At 37.6% G+C, this 10,154-nt stretch overlaps 1 long non-coding RNA gene across 1 annotated transcript in view; it reads right to left on the bottom strand.

Moving 5' to 3' along the window:
- Positions 1-1,129: 1,129 nt before the first annotated feature.
- LOC128853907 (uncharacterized) overlaps positions 1,130-10,154 on the bottom strand; it is a 126,777-nt gene continuing 117,752 nt past the window's right edge. Inside the window, exon 9 of the long non-coding RNA XR_008452727.1 lies at positions 1,130-3,843. This is a non-coding gene — a long non-coding RNA (uncharacterized LOC128853907). The remainder of the gene's footprint in view (positions 3,844-10,154) is intronic.

Below are 10,154 nucleotides of genomic sequence, written 5' to 3'. Positions count from 1 at the left end.
GTAATGACACCTACTGCTAAAGACAGACCTGATTAACTGCAGGCTTGCACGCTGCTAAATATAGGCACATGTTTTTGCATTTACTGTAGATCCTAGCGACGAGAATACTACGGATTTTTTTGGCCCTTTGTTTTAATAGGATTGCCAGAATGACTAGAATCTGAAAACTCACAGCTCATTACCAAGAACAAAATGCTGAACCAGCCAGAGCCAAAAGATTTTAAAACAACTTCAGAGACAAGGTCGAAAAGGCTGTTGTAGAATGAGGAGAGCATTTTTCCTCTTATCACCCCTTTCTCCCATACAGAACATTTGCTATGTATTTACTGAATGTAAGACTAAGCTAGACATTTCCAGCCAATTTTGTACCCTGGAGAGTAGAAGGCTGTTTTAAGCTACACACAATGCAATCACTACTCACACTCATCTAAGATATTTAAACTGCAGCTGTGAGTCTGCATTTTCAGCAGAAGAGGGTTTACAATCCGCAATGCATGTCTCGAAGCCCTTGAACATGGCCAGAATGGTAAGTATCCTTACAGCAGTTTTAAATTAAGAGATCTTCTTTAAACAGCAAGAAGAAAACAGAAGATTAAAACCAGCCACAGTACTGCCTGTTCTCCTATGTTTTTCAGACACGCAGCAATTTTTCCTCTTCTACCAACGGCCATGATCCCTCTCTATGAACATGAATCAAATAACGTTTCTAACATTTCATTAAAGGTATTAACAAAAGGCCCCGGTTTTAGGTGTTGAATGACCTGAAATACCATCCGAATCCAGATATGTGAGATATTTTTAGACCAGAGAAGCAATAACATACCCAGTTGTGCTGTCAAATGTAACATCAGTTTTTTCATTTGCTCTCACTATGGATGTCTCAGCATGCCAGGCTACTGATAGGCGGGCAATGTTTTTTTTACGTGAGCAAGGCTCTCTTTTGTGTAGCATGTGAGACAGGGATAGAGGAGTCTGACTAAAACTTTCACTCCAATCTAGAGCAATGAGATGCTGTGAAATCAAATGATTATACATAGCCAGTTCAAAACTGCTGGTCTTAAAAATAACCTTAAGTTTTGCATGACTCCTATTTGTGGGAGAATGATTTCTATCTACACAACCAAAACCAATACCTTGTTGTCATATTCCCCTTACCCCCCAGTTTTTTGGTGTAAGACTGTATTCTCAAAATGTCTTCAATATACTTAGCATTTTCTGCCTATGGTTTTCCAGATGCAATTTGTGCATTTTAGATTGCAGAGAATTCTCTTTTGGGGGCATTTAAATGTCATGAAATGGGCCTGTTTATGAGAAACTGGGGGTTACAAAATCAATGTCAGGGTTTGTGTTTTGTTTTTTAAAAAAATCTAGGTCTGGATTTTCATTGCTACAGCTTTTTATTTGTAATATAAAGTTGACCTGAATATTGTGTGACATGATCTAGTATTATCTGTAAAACACTGGAAGATTCCTGAGGGAGAGGTAAGGTTGAACAAAACCCAGCACATTGCTAGTAAAATTTGTGGCACTCAAACTTAGATGTCAAATGCAAGTTCACAGCATTTTTGGAATAATTTCCCATGATAACTTAATTCCACTGAAATGAACCAGAAACGAAATAGATCAAAAGCAGACAAACTCTGAAATAACCAAAACTTCTTTAATTCAATTTTTCAAGATAAAGAATTTCAAAAGACAACTATTTTGTAGGATGTTATTAAAAATAACGCAAGACACTAAATTTAGAGCTATTAGGGACAGGGTTACATCAACAGTATGTAGACTTACTTTGCTGGTCACAGAAGTATATTCTAACCCTTGTTTTTCTCTGAATTAACTCACTGATGTTGTTATGCTGCTTATCAGGGAAGGCAGTAGGTTGTATAGTTATCTCCTGATTGGGGCAAAATCACTACCCTGAAACCACACAACCTACTACCTCATCCTGTTAGAGCATCAAGTAAATCTTCTGAAGAAAACTAACACTTCACCATCTACAAGTAAGAGCCTCTTAAAACTTCCTATCCACAGACTTTTTTGGCCTTAAAAGGCCCAGAATGACTATAATTATGTCCTGTTGGCCCTCCTTCACAGTTCTTCCTGGAAGTCAGTCAGAATTGGGGGGGTGACTCCAAAGACATAAGAACCACAGGGGCAAGCACTGTCTCTCCCAGATTAGCATTATGTAATAAAAAGACAAGTTTAATCCATTTTTATAAACTGATTTAAGAAACCTCTTTACCTATGGCTCAAACATTTAACAGTTCCAGGGCAGAACAAAGAGCAACTGGAAGACATCATCTTTGTTTTTTGTCCAACTCATCACTTCATAGTTTCTCAAACAGCCTATGCAAAATGGATTTCAACAGCTGCTAAATCAAAAGTGCCATTTTCCATTGACTATAAACACAGGTGCCACAAGTAATGGGGAAATGGGTCAGCTGTTTCTAAATAGTCACTCTCATGGCAGTCTGAGAAAACAGCATGAGCAAGTCCATTGCAGAGTGGGTTGTACCTCTGTGCCCTGTAATTTGCACCCCACCTTCTCTGACAAAACGACAAAAAGGATATTGTTTTTGAACCTGAGTGAGAAATACGGGAATCTAAACACAATAAGGAGATCTGTGTTTTTTCACAACCCTGCTATAAGAACCAAATCCAACATGTAGGCAGAGCCAGAGAATGTTACCGTTGAAAAATATTTGCTTTGTCTTTTGTAGACTTATCCAGCGATGATATCACAGCCACTTCAGGAAAGACAGTAGATTGTATAGTTATCTGACAGGCAGGGCATAACCCTAAAACTATACAACCTACTACCTCACCCCAAAGGACAGTCAGACTCTGGTCAGATGAAACACAAGCTGTATTCCCAGACAGCTGGATTACTTGGTGACAACCTAGAAGACAAAAAACTCTGGGGACAAATATTAACAGTCTTGAGTCTGAAACAGTTTGCTATGTACCAGTCGACATTTTGCTTAATGAGCTCTAGTTTCATGTTTGAAACATTTAATAGATTTGCAACTTGTGAAGTCATGTCAGTGACAAGATACACGAGGGGAAAGAGGATACAGCATTCATTTTTAATAAATGCGCTTTTGTACTTCCAGCTCTGACATGACTGCATCTTATCAAACCAGTTTTGTCACTTCAAGAAAGGCATCACTATGACTTAAGAGAGTGGATACTGACTTAAGAGAGATTATTTAACATGCTTTTACATATTCCTCTATTATCCTAATGAGGAAGAGCTGAGTTTCTCTAACTGCACTTCCCAAGTTCTGCATGGGTAAATCCATAAGACTGAACAAAGAATTTATCAAGACTATGAGGAAATGTTATGGCCTACTTAAACAATATGCTATTTCTCAATGAACAGTAATCCAGCTCTGAATCAATGGCCAAACCAGATATATCCTACCGTACTACACAGACTTTGATTGCTATGACTAGCAAAATTACCTCTACAGTATAATCTACTCTAACCTCACACTTGCTAGAGTTTGAAGGGGTAGTTGTGCCCCGCCACCTGGTTTGAAGGACCACAACACTTTTTATTCAAGATCTAAAGAAGGGGAAATAACTGAGATACCAGTCCATAGTGTAATATAAATACCGCTTTAATTAACAAGCAAACTTTTTAAGCAAAACCCCTAACTTAACCAACTAACTTAATTTTTGTTAACAGGTAACTAAAGAAAACAATAAATGATACATACACCAGCCACATTGATAAACTAAAGTCATGTTTCATTATAAAGTAGACCTCACCCCAAAGGCAGTAGGTCACATTTCAGGGTAACTGAAGTGATCTGCTTCTGCTTTCAGCATAATGGGGAACTAAAAAGAGAAGAGCAAGAGAAAACACATAAATATCAAATTAATTTCACTGCACATTGAAACAATTATAAGGTCAGTGAGACCATGTGCAAAAGCAAAGATCAGCTTCTTTCTACAATTTCTCAAGGAGACCACGCACAGCACCAGCTTTCTCACTCAGTTTTAACTACCATGATTAAACTACAGCCAAGAAACAAAGTATAGTTAGGAAAAAAAAAAAAAAAGGTTTTTTTTTTTGGACTGACTTAAATGTTAAGAGCATTGCAGAGACTGGCAAAGAGGGGTATCAGCTACTTCACCTTCAAGGAACAAGTGCACTACTAAATGAAGAAGAAAAGGAAGGAGAATGCAGATATCTAACCAAATTAGATAACAATGTGTTAATGCATAACAGGCAATGTTGTTATATTCTGTCAGTTTCAAAGATCATTTAACTGTAGTGGACTCAGACCACATGTAGAAAGAGGCTACTGGTTGTGGTGAGCCATATATGGTTCATCTTCATTGCACAAAACAGGAATGGTAAAATTCCATCCATTCTGAGACCACTGTACTGGAGGGAATACTATACAACCCTAGATACCACGTCTTGTAACATCAATGCCCTTGCAGGTCAACAAGGATATAAAACAGTCTCTGTATATTATACACAAAGAGTAGCATGGAAGATTTCAATATCTCATTAATGTAAATAGTAAAAATCAGCAGCAGAAATTGCTCTCTAACCACTGTCAAAGAAGCACATTTGGAAAGTTCTGCTGCAGAATGAATGACAGTTTTTTCTATGTTCTTAAGAGTTTTAAATGTATGTGTTTTTTGAGGGCCAGCTTTTTGGCAAAGTCAACTACTCTCTGAATAATTATCTGGAAAAAAACCTATGTTTTTTAGATAAAATATTTAAAAACAAACATCGTCTTCATATGTGTGGTCAGAGATCTCAGCATTTTTCTTAAGAGCCAAAAATTTGTACTGGGGCTTTGGCTAAAAATCTGTGCAGAAGGCAATGAATTTTAGCACTGCTGGGTGCGTACCTGTGAATTCTGCAGTCACAGAAAATGCTTTCAGTATAAAACAAACCCTATCCTTATATAAATATAACAGTGACACAACATAATTGGAGAAAAACTGTGTATTGTCTGATTTACTTCAAAGTGAGACTTCTGTGTAAGCATTTGCTTTAGAGTGAATGAATAAAAACAATGTAGACGCTCATTGTCGTGGTTCTTCATGCTGGATGGTCCAGTGAAAACAGTTAGAAGGATCAATTTAGCATTGAAATGATGTGTCCACAGTAGTGAGAAGCCCAAAATACCCCATAGACACAAATGCCTCCCTTCACTGGAAATTTCAGATTGAGATCATGCACTTATGGCTGATACCAGTGATGAAGAAAGTTTACTTTCACTTTTAGATGCAATGCTATGTAAGAAATTGGAAAATGTTCACCCATGTTGAAAAAATGGTGAGCTTTTATTAATTATTTCAAAATGTTCTCTTATTTTTGATTATCATAAAATATTAAAGACTCTTTTCTCTATGTGCAGTTGCGATATAATGTTTTATGTGTATTTTCCCACAAAACCAGTAGTTTGTTAATTCACAAACATATTGAGATAATTATTTGTACAGTACCATAAACCTTGTGTAATACTATTATATATACGATCCGTTACTATCAGTATTAGTAGTATTCATTAGCAGACAAAAATAGAAAAGAATGTGCCTTATCCAACACCTAAAATTAATTAGTCTTCTGCTCTCACAAGCTGCTCATAAACTTATTTTAATTGACTAGATCACCAAACAAGCATGAACTTTAAAATACTTAATTAAAGGAAAATGCATGTTCATTTTCCTTCTACGAATAAGACATGCATACAAAATAACTATCTGGCAAGAGTGATGTTTCTAGTTTAACAACTGTTTAATACTAGGAAAAATATGACATTTCCATATTCCAACTCTCACTGCTTACTGAAATATGTCTTGGAACTGATCGTAATAAATACCTCAGCAGTCACTTTTAAAAAGGCACAGGGCCAAGCCTGCTATTTCTATGATGTAATAGGAAAGAGCATCATGTTAAAGTAGGGTTGTTGTACAATTAAAAGCCTTACTAATTAACAGGTTCTGGGACAACACAGACCAAGTGCTTCTACCCCAAAACTCAGAATGAGTTACAAACCTCACTAGGATCCCAAGGAGGAAGGTAAATACCCTGGGTGTGGGACATGGTGCACCATGACTACAGCAGGGAAAGAGGTGGCTCAGAGGCTAGTGACAAGGTAAGGATATTCCTCAGGAAAGCTGAGGATCTGGATGCAGCCAGATCAGCGGCTTCCAACATGTCTCCATATATTCACTATCTTCTAGCTTCCAAACTGATGCACAGTCATTGCTCTGCTCTTACAGACTATTCACTACTAAAATGTCACAAATATTTGCTGGCAAGAGCAGTTGTAGGGTAAATGGCTGACGTTATGCTACAGTGGATGCTGAGGTCAACGGAGGCTTTCTGACTGTTTTCAAGAGGCCCTATATCAGAGTCTGGGTAGGAATTTGAACTCCTACAACATCCTTCCAGGACAGGGTTGTGACAGAGCAGCACCATGGCAGGTAAGTTTTCTGGAGTTACCAGACAGAAATTATTCAGCGGAGGGGAGGATACAGTTTCCTGTGACCTACACATGGCAAACTTGACACACAATATTTTCAAATATATTTTTAAATAACTATAACAAAAATGACACACTGCCTTGATACAGCTTGTATCCTTCAAGAAGTAAAAAGTATTCTACAAACACAGATTCCGTGACTCTTGTGAAGTATCATGTATACTGTGATCTTACCCACTACTGAAACACAGCTGCTTCTAAAATGGTAAATGACAGCTCTATTCCCAGTTGTGAAATTTTCCTGCAGTTTAATAATACATGACAGATTCTGCTGTGAAATACTCACAGGACCAACCCTCCACAGCCTCTTCCTACATTTAGTGGACAGGCACAGGTTTTTCTAAAATTGAATTTAGTCAGGCTCCTGCTCTAGACAGTTCTCTGTACAAGTGTTTGTCTTTCTCAGCTGGCTACAGAAGAACATTAGCCTGCATGCATTAACTTTGCAATATGTTTAATCAGGCATTAGTATAGCCACATTGTAACTAGATGAAATTTATCATTCTCTATCTTTGTGATAACATCCAAACGGATGGTCATCTTTGGTTGTGATATTTGCTCATCAATGAGGCTACCTGGTGCTATTGCACACATTCAAGTGTGCTGTCCTAGTTTCTACAAACCCTATTCACAGTTCAGCACAGGAAAATTTTCTTCAATCATCAGGATACATCTTTTAAGAAGGGGAGCAATTCACACGCTATTGAAATCAATGGTATACCTTCACTTGGCCTCAGTGGCTTTGAAGAAAGTCCTGATGATCCAGTACAGCACAAATTATGGGGCCCAGAAGTTAAAGTCAACACTTCTGGATCCTTAGAAATCTTGCACATCAGAAAAGGATTTGGGAGCCAACGACTCACTGCACTGAGCAGTAATTCTATTAAAATCTGTTATAAAATTTTTGTCCTCATTTGTCTACTGTTTTATTTCATTATAAATACTGTAACATGGTTCTATTTAATAAGTAATTTCACATATTCACTGAAAATATTGTCTTTATCAATCTGTTTGCAAATATTTGGGGGAAGAGAGCAGCTGTGAAATGAGTCAGAACTCTGGCTAAATGTCTCCGAGCTCTGTAGCAGTTTATGTGTGTTCCTAAAATCTTGAACATTTTATGTATGAGGAAAAAAAAGGCAACAAATATAAAAACATGCAACTACATTAGCCTGTATAATTGCACCTCACATACTGTAGCCTGAATACCAGTCCAGACCTGTACAGGAGCTTCCTCACTCTCATGCAGATCCATGAAAAACTCAAGGAAATTCCTCCATAGATATGTCCATCCACGTAGCATATTTCAGAAAAGGTTTACAGTGGCATCAAAGAACGCGATGTGCTTCATGATAGCTGTTTTAACCTACTGAATGGGTGTATAGAGAACTGACTAACAGTAAAGACAAGGAGCTGGGGCTGGGTATGCATCAAAGGCATTCTGCACCTTCACAGATATGTCCTGTCCATATACGTTATGCATTTCATGGCCTTAATGCTCTAAAATGCCTTGAATGTTAACTAGTTGCTTCAAAATAGAATGTATTAGGAAAAAGGTAGTTTTCCATCAGAACATGGTCTCATCTTTCTTGGATGTGGGATCATGTTTTTATGCACACTGCAGTGCCCACAGTGACAAAATTTTTATTTTTCTATCGCATTTAGTTCTGAGTTTTGCTTAGGTAATATCTGAACGTGAGAAAAACACAAAGGTTACTGTTCAAGAGAATGATGAAAACACAGAATTTCTCAGCTTCCACAAAAAAATAAAAAAGATAAAATAAACGAGGGCTAATCACTAGATGCTCTGTATGTTACACTTGTATTCTTCAGCAAATAAATATTTAAGGAGATAGATTTTTTTAAAATAAATTCCAAAAGGAATGAAGAACTGTTCAGTACACTATGAGCTATTTGTTTTGTAGGGCTTAAAATATTCATCTTCCGTGTTTTCCTAGCATAATCTTTCCGTCTACTAACTTCCCAGCCGAGTTGTTGTGTTCACCCCGATGGGCTTTCTGCCCAGGCTAAGATGGTTGCCAGGCACGACACGGACGGCTGCAAGAGCAGCAGCAGGAACTCATGCTGGGCTGCATTTCTGAGCTCTCCATGGCAGAAATGACGATTACCAGATCCTCATGCCCAGAAATCAGGGTGAAGCCAGCGCCCAGGGGAGGTGAAACCTGTGTGGAGATGACAAATCCACCGCAGGTAAGTGAGGTGTGTCTTATGAAAAAGAAATGTTACAGGTACTTTTGGTATCTTACCAAGCCTATAAACACAAAAGCAAGGGCTCGATTATCTAGGAGACGAATGTCTGCAGCAAGAGGAGATGAAGCTGCGACAGATTAGGGATTGTTTCTTGTTCAGAAAAGAGCTAAGAAAATGTGTCAGTTTTATTTTCTCCTATCAGAAATAGCTAAAAATGAAAGGGGTTACACAACACCTTTCTTACAGTAAGCATTTCCTAAACATCCATTGTTTATCTCCACTCTCTAATGCAGATGACACAAAAATGAAATATTAATGTCGCGCCCTCCAAATATTCACTTATTTTAGGACGCTGGACATTGGACCTTATTTCTGGAAAAGTTGAACTCACATCACTCAGCTGACATTACCTGGATCTGCTTAACATTTCTGAACAGAAGATTGCTTACTAAAATTCAGAACCCTTATCCTTCATTAGATATGTGATATCCAACTCTTCAAAACTACCACTTTCCGCGTCCCCTGAATTCCTATGAAAATAAAAATTGCAGCTCAGCACACCCACTGATGCAAAGAACAGTCAGAATCACAGCCTTCCAGTCTCTCTAGTTAAATACTCAGCAATCTCACAAGCAATTATTTGAGCAATGTTTTTAAGCATTTTTTGATAGAACTGCCCCCTACTACACAGACAGTCTTCAGTAAGTCATTTGACCTTCCAGTCAACCAGATTTGGCATTTTAGTATCTGCAATTCATGGGATATCACACCTAACCTATGTACTACCACTGACAGGAACCTTAGTGTCATTTACTTCAGATCCTTATGTAGGAAAATAACATTAACCAGAGTCACAAGACTGTGAAAACAATATTCATCTGACATCTTCTTAAAAAAAATGCTATCTTCAATCTCAACCCACAAAATCCTTTTTTTGAAAACTGAATTTTCATTCTGAAATGGATTTAAATCTTGGAAAATGTTTTCCTTTTAAAAAGATATACACTAAATCAGTATGTGCTGATTTAATTAAGCACCAAGAAGGAATGTCTGTCAGGGTATGGTCTAAGCCTCAACATGAAACTAAAATTCATTTTGCAGAAATGCAGCTCTGCCAATAATTACAGATGGTAGAAAAATGTCTTTTGCTCTTTGCCCCATAAGGCTTTCATTTTAAATTTTAGCCTTTAGTGAGACCAAGCAGCTGACAAGAGGGAGTGAGGAAATTAGTAGTCTGGGACTCAGGATTAGACCAAGGGTCTGAATAACCCAGCATTACATGGATTTAGCCTAAAATGCTGTATTACATCAATACACATTTACATTTGCCATCACCACAAAAAGGATCAAGTTACTGGAGTGCTAACAAAGAATAAGCTTTACACTACAGCAGACAAGCAAAATCCATCCTTTACAAACTTACAT

This window comes from Cuculus canorus, chromosome 1, assembly GCF_017976375.1.
Source record: "Cuculus canorus isolate bCucCan1 chromosome 1, bCucCan1.pri, whole genome shotgun sequence".
NCBI lineage: Eukaryota > Metazoa > Chordata > Aves > Cuculiformes > Cuculidae > Cuculus > Cuculus canorus.
The sequence above is the reverse complement of the archived record's forward strand: the minus strand, read 5'-3'. Positions and strand labels throughout refer to the sequence as shown.